At 40.3% G+C, this 5,480-nt stretch overlaps 1 pseudogene; it reads right to left on the bottom strand.

Moving 5' to 3' along the window:
- Positions 1-697: 697 nt before the first annotated feature.
- LOC127754598 (WAT1-related protein At5g64700-like) lies at positions 698-5,156 on the bottom strand (annotated as a pseudogene).
- Between the last annotated feature and the right edge of the window lie 324 nt (positions 5,157-5,480).

Raw genomic sequence — 5,480 nt, 5'->3', positions numbered from 1 at the left:
AGATCTTAACCGACTTGTAAACCCTATCTCCCGGCTATATAAAGAGGGCATGGTAACCCCTCAAAACCCGATAACTACACCTCATCTTGTATCAATATACAATCCACCAGAACACATGACGTAGGGTATTACGTCGCCTTGATGGCCCGAACCTATCTAATCTTCGTGTCCCTGCTCTTCGTGTTCATCATCTGGTTCTGATCATGCACGTCCCTCCACGTAGTTAATCTACCATCGTGGTTATCCCCCTCAGTGGACTGCCGACCATATTTAGTCGAAGTGAACTATAGGAGCCTTTGAGCAAGTTGAATTGCATAGCCAACTACTAACTCCAAATCATCTATAGCTAATCTAATAGCTTATTCATACAATAGTTATCCATAAACCATTAATATATGGTCCCACCTCTCATACACATATAAGGTATTGGAGTTCCTGCTACAGCTGGCTATGAATCTGTAGCCCGCTTTCCTTCTCTCTCTTCTCTTCTCTCCTCCACATATGCTTACAGTTGACTTGTAGCCTGCTATTGTACTCACTCTTATAGATTACTGTACCCTGCCCTTAAAAACTAATTAAGGTGGAACTAAAATTCCACGGTCTCATAACACAGTAACACATGAGCCAAATTCAAATAGGCTGACTGTCACCTAATTTAAGGTGACTAAATAAAAGGGCTACCGTGTCAAAAACAAAATTATAGTTCTTGGACGTGCAAAGCTGCCGAGCTTGTCAACGTCGATTCTTTGGCCTGATCTGTTGTAGTATGTTGTTGCTCTCCGGGGTAGATATGTGTAGATTTCTCAATATCAACATCAGTGACATCATTAGTCTCATTACCCTCTTTGCTCTTACCCCACAGCATGGTGTAAAGACTTTCGACCAGCAAAATTCCACCCAAAATGCTGCCAATAAAGGAAGAGCAGAAAAGGAAAGTTTGTTTATTTCAGGGTTCTTTTAGAATATTGCACCTTTGATCAGCTGACAGTGAGTATATATATGATTTAATTTACCTGCCGAGGTAAACAATCTCTCCAAGAAAGAAGGATGAGCAAAATATTGTGAACACGAAGCAGAGTGGCGTCCAGGAGGCGAAGAACATGGGGCCTCTCATCTCTAGGCACCACGTTTGCAGGTAGTAGGACACTCCCGTCACCATAACACCCTGAAGCAAACCACCAGTCGTCTAATAGTCAGATGCGTGTGCCGAAGACCATGTCAATAGTGAATACACTAGTGGAAGAGGATGACTGAAAATTTTATGTGCACAACTTACCGAGTAGAGGATGGCGAGCAAGCTGATGTCGAATCTTAGCTTCCATCTAGAGAAGTTGCGCTCTGCGACCACCGCGACGACAAACGACTGCACCGTGCTGAATAGGCACTGAGTCACAGTCACAACCATCTTATCTGGATATTCCTTTTGCACCGTAGCCTACACAGTCAATAGACAAGGAGTAGAGACCCCGATTTGTCAGCAATTGCAGCTGTGGATCGATGCAGACAAGCATGCAAGAACAGCTCAGATTTTTTTTGGTAAATAATTAAATATGCATGCATCCGAACCTAAAAAATGATCCACAAAGACCAGCACATGTTGGCGACCACCATAAGGAATGTCCATTTGATCCACACACCCCTCGGAACTACTGTTTTCGAGCTTGTGTCAGAGGCGAAGGTACGGTGATGGTTGATAGGGCTTATGGACGGGCCGGTGAAGAAGGCGATGGTGAAGACTCCAGCCAGACAGAGTGCTACGCTAGTGACCTTGGCTATGCCTGAAGAGCTCCTCAGCTTCACATACTCCGTCCTGTCCTGGCAAGCAACATTTCAATCTTGGTATTATATACTACTCCATCCATTCAAATTATAAGGCGGTTTGGTTTTTCAAGTTACATTCCTTTTATTATGTGTGTTGATATGGTGTATATCTAAATAATATCAAAATTTATGTGTTCAGAAAAGTCAAAACATCTTATAATTAATATTTTCACAACTAACTTGAATCTACTTATGGTACATTCTCAAGTTAGGCTTTAGTGATATCGATGATGATAAACCTCAAAAGCACCGCCAAGAAGAAGGTGATGGCTGGGAGTGAGTTGTCTACTGCAGATGCCACCGTTGCAGAGGTGAACTTGAGACTTACATGGTACAGATTTACCCCAAGCGTAATCCTGAAAAGCAATTTCCACAAGTAAATCAGGGACTAATTAAACTCTTACATGCCATGAGTATACAATCGATTGTTTTGTTTTGTTTTGTACCAATAAATTAGAGTTTGCAAAGATGAGCGCATACCCGATTAAGGCACAAAAGAAGAGCTTTATGAGCACCCCAAGTGTCATGGCGGGTCGTGCACTTCTCCTACAAATATAATCAAACGGACCTGTATTTCTCAGCTAATCAAACAATATAGCAAACTAAGCGAAGTGGCAATATAACAATATAGTAAAATGATTCTATACTCCCACAGCTTTCATCCACCATCCATCAGCAAGAGGTCCCGATCAAGATTACTATCGGATCTACACTCAGGGGCGGATCCAACGTGGGTGCACGGGGGAGTCGAGTCCCCCCTACACCCACAAGATCCATGGATACCCCCGGAGCACCCCCTTCAATTTTTTTACTATAAATGATAAACTAAAAATCCTTACATAACTGGAGGTTGAATAAACTATGTAATTAAGCTCCCCCCACAATTTTTTTTTCCTGGATCCGCCCCTGTCTACACTTTATACCCGTTTTGTGTTTTATTTGAAAAAAAATAATACATAATTTCCCTCATTAATCGGATCATCAAACGACCCAAATAAATCCCAGAAGACGGCAGATCGCTCTCCCCAGTCCCCAACCAATTCGGCATTCGCGAGCGACGGCAAGCCGACCCGGGCGGCGGCGACTCCCAGACGACGGCGGCGATTTGTCAGCGAGCCTGGATAGTGACGACTACGTTAGTCCTTGGACACGGCCGTTGCGACGGGCCTGATGCCATCGATCCGAGCCCCGGCCGGTATGCTGCTCGCCAGCGGCAGCGTGAAGTATCAGCGGCAAAATCATTCATCCAGACCTTCTTGGCGTGTTCTGCACCTCGCATGCACCGTTTTCTTTTCTATCCTATTTTCTTTGCCTTCTCTTGCCGATCGAGCATATCCTTATTTTTTCCTGTTGGATCTATAAGGGAAGAGCACATATGTTGGATGCATAGATGTCCAGTGATTTTGGTGGTTTGGGAATTGTGATGTATCTTTTTTCACGGTAATTCAATTTTATTCTTTAATTAGTTACTTGACTGATTAACCCCCTATAATTGGGCATGCAGACGGCTGTCGGCCGGCGGCAGTTCATGTCGACTCCGGCGGCAGTTCTGTTACTAAAAATAAACTTTATTCCGATCAAAAAATTATGAATCGGAACGAAATATCATCTTTAGTCCCGGTTTATAAGAGAACCAGGATTATTGTAAAATTTAACGGACCGATCAAAAATAGTTTCTTCAGTAGTGGCTCTCAACCCAGCGGCCAGTGGCACTGCTATCTGCTGAATGTATTGCATGTTTTGATCGGCGAAAAGATGTACTGATACTCTCCATTCAGAATTTAGTTTGCTGCTACAGCATCAAATATATTTTCTAGTGATTTTGTTTGTGAATCTGTCAGTGGCAGATACTTCTCATGGTGATACTCATGTCCTAATGTATTCTGATTTTTTCAGAGATCTAGTGTGTTCTGTGATTCATATCTAAGCAACCCCATACCAATTACTATCTTTAAAAATAGCATATACTATATTTATACTAACTAAAAATAGATAAAAATTAGTACATACCGCAACTAACCTAAAATGTGGAGTAGTATATACTGCTACTTTATAAAAGCATATACTGCTATTAACTTAAAAATTAGTATATAATGCTACAAAGTTAAAAAGCAGTACATACCACTACTACTATTGTAAAAATATGACATATAATGCTACTGGTAGAATTTAGTATATACTACTACTAAGTTAAAAATTAAACAGTATGTACCACTACTACTCTATAAAATAGTATATACTGCTAGTAACTAAATAAACAGTATATACTGCATGCTACTAACATTTAAAAAAAGTATATACTGCTACTAAGTTAAAAATAGTATATACCTACTACATTACAAAATAGTATATACTACTATTAACTTAAGAAAAGGTATATACTGTACTAACTCTTCAAAGGAGAAGAATTCAGTACATACTCTTTCGGAGAAGTAATCAGTATAACTGATTAAGAAAATAGTATATGCTGCTCTAATTGAGTAAAACGAGTACAATTTATGCTGCTACTACTAAAAAAAGGTATATACTTAAAATATTTATAACCCTTTTTTTAATCAGTTTGAATGGTAGAAGATCCATCTGTTTAGAGGATGGTACGTTCATTATTCAAATTTAAACTAACAGCACACTCCCTACGTTCAATTGTGCACCAAATGCGGTTTGTACCTGTGCATGCATGCACCATGCAGCGATTAGAGAAAAACAATATTTTCATTCTTTTCCCACCAGTTTAATTAGATGCTAATGGTTATCCACTAAGGGGACAGAGTATGTACTCCCGAGAGTACATAACAATGATCCTATAAATTAAAATGGTTCTATACTTGTGTCAAAAAAAATGGTTCTATACTACCGTCCATAGGAGGCAGCCCCGATGAAGAGCGCTATTGGATTCACATGTGGACCCATTTTGATTTCTATTCGAGAAAAAAATCCGTAGTGCGACATAACTATCCCGTATTAATCGGCATACCAGGGTGTTCTGAACGCGCATAAATACCTCTCTCCCAAACCATCCTATTGGTAAATCGGGTCCTCGGCGAGAGCGCGATCTACCAGCGGTGATCCGGACAGATCAATGGCACCGGCCGATTTTATGGCGACGTTAGTGTCCATCCGATACTAGGTTTTTTTTTTAATTTCACGATCTTGTTTGATTTGATTTCAGATGCATCAAGCAAGAGAGAGAGATGGATTGTTACATACCTTTGTAGAAGAGCTGTAGGGAGCAAGATGAGGGAGCCAACTGCCTGGCGATAGAAGACGAAGATGTAGATGTTCATTCCGTGGTTGAAAGCAGCCTTGGATATCATAAACATGCCAGTGTAGAATAACAACGATAATTAAGAAAATATTCTTTTTTAGATTTTGTTTACTAACATATTGAAAAGAAATCTATATGTGAAATAAACTTTCAAGTAAAATTTAAAACTTTCTATTGGAAAATTAAGGGATTTGCCAGATGTCTATTAGATTAATGGGCTAGTCCAAATTAAATCCTAATAAATTCCAATGGCCCAAATTTAGTGCTATGGGTAATAACACCACCTTGGAAATTTAAGTAAAACGATCTCAACTTAAATATGGAGCTAGTGGAGAATCTCTGTTGACCGGGTGAGATGGTGGGCGGACAGCCACACTCGTGCACCGAGCTGTAT

The sequence above is a fragment of the Oryza glaberrima genome, chromosome 11, assembly GCF_000147395.1.
Source record: "Oryza glaberrima chromosome 11, OglaRS2, whole genome shotgun sequence".
Lineage (NCBI taxonomy): Eukaryota > Viridiplantae > Streptophyta > Magnoliopsida > Poales > Poaceae > Oryza > Oryza glaberrima.
Note: the sequence above shows the minus strand (reverse complement) of the source record. Positions and strands in the feature narration are given on the sequence as shown.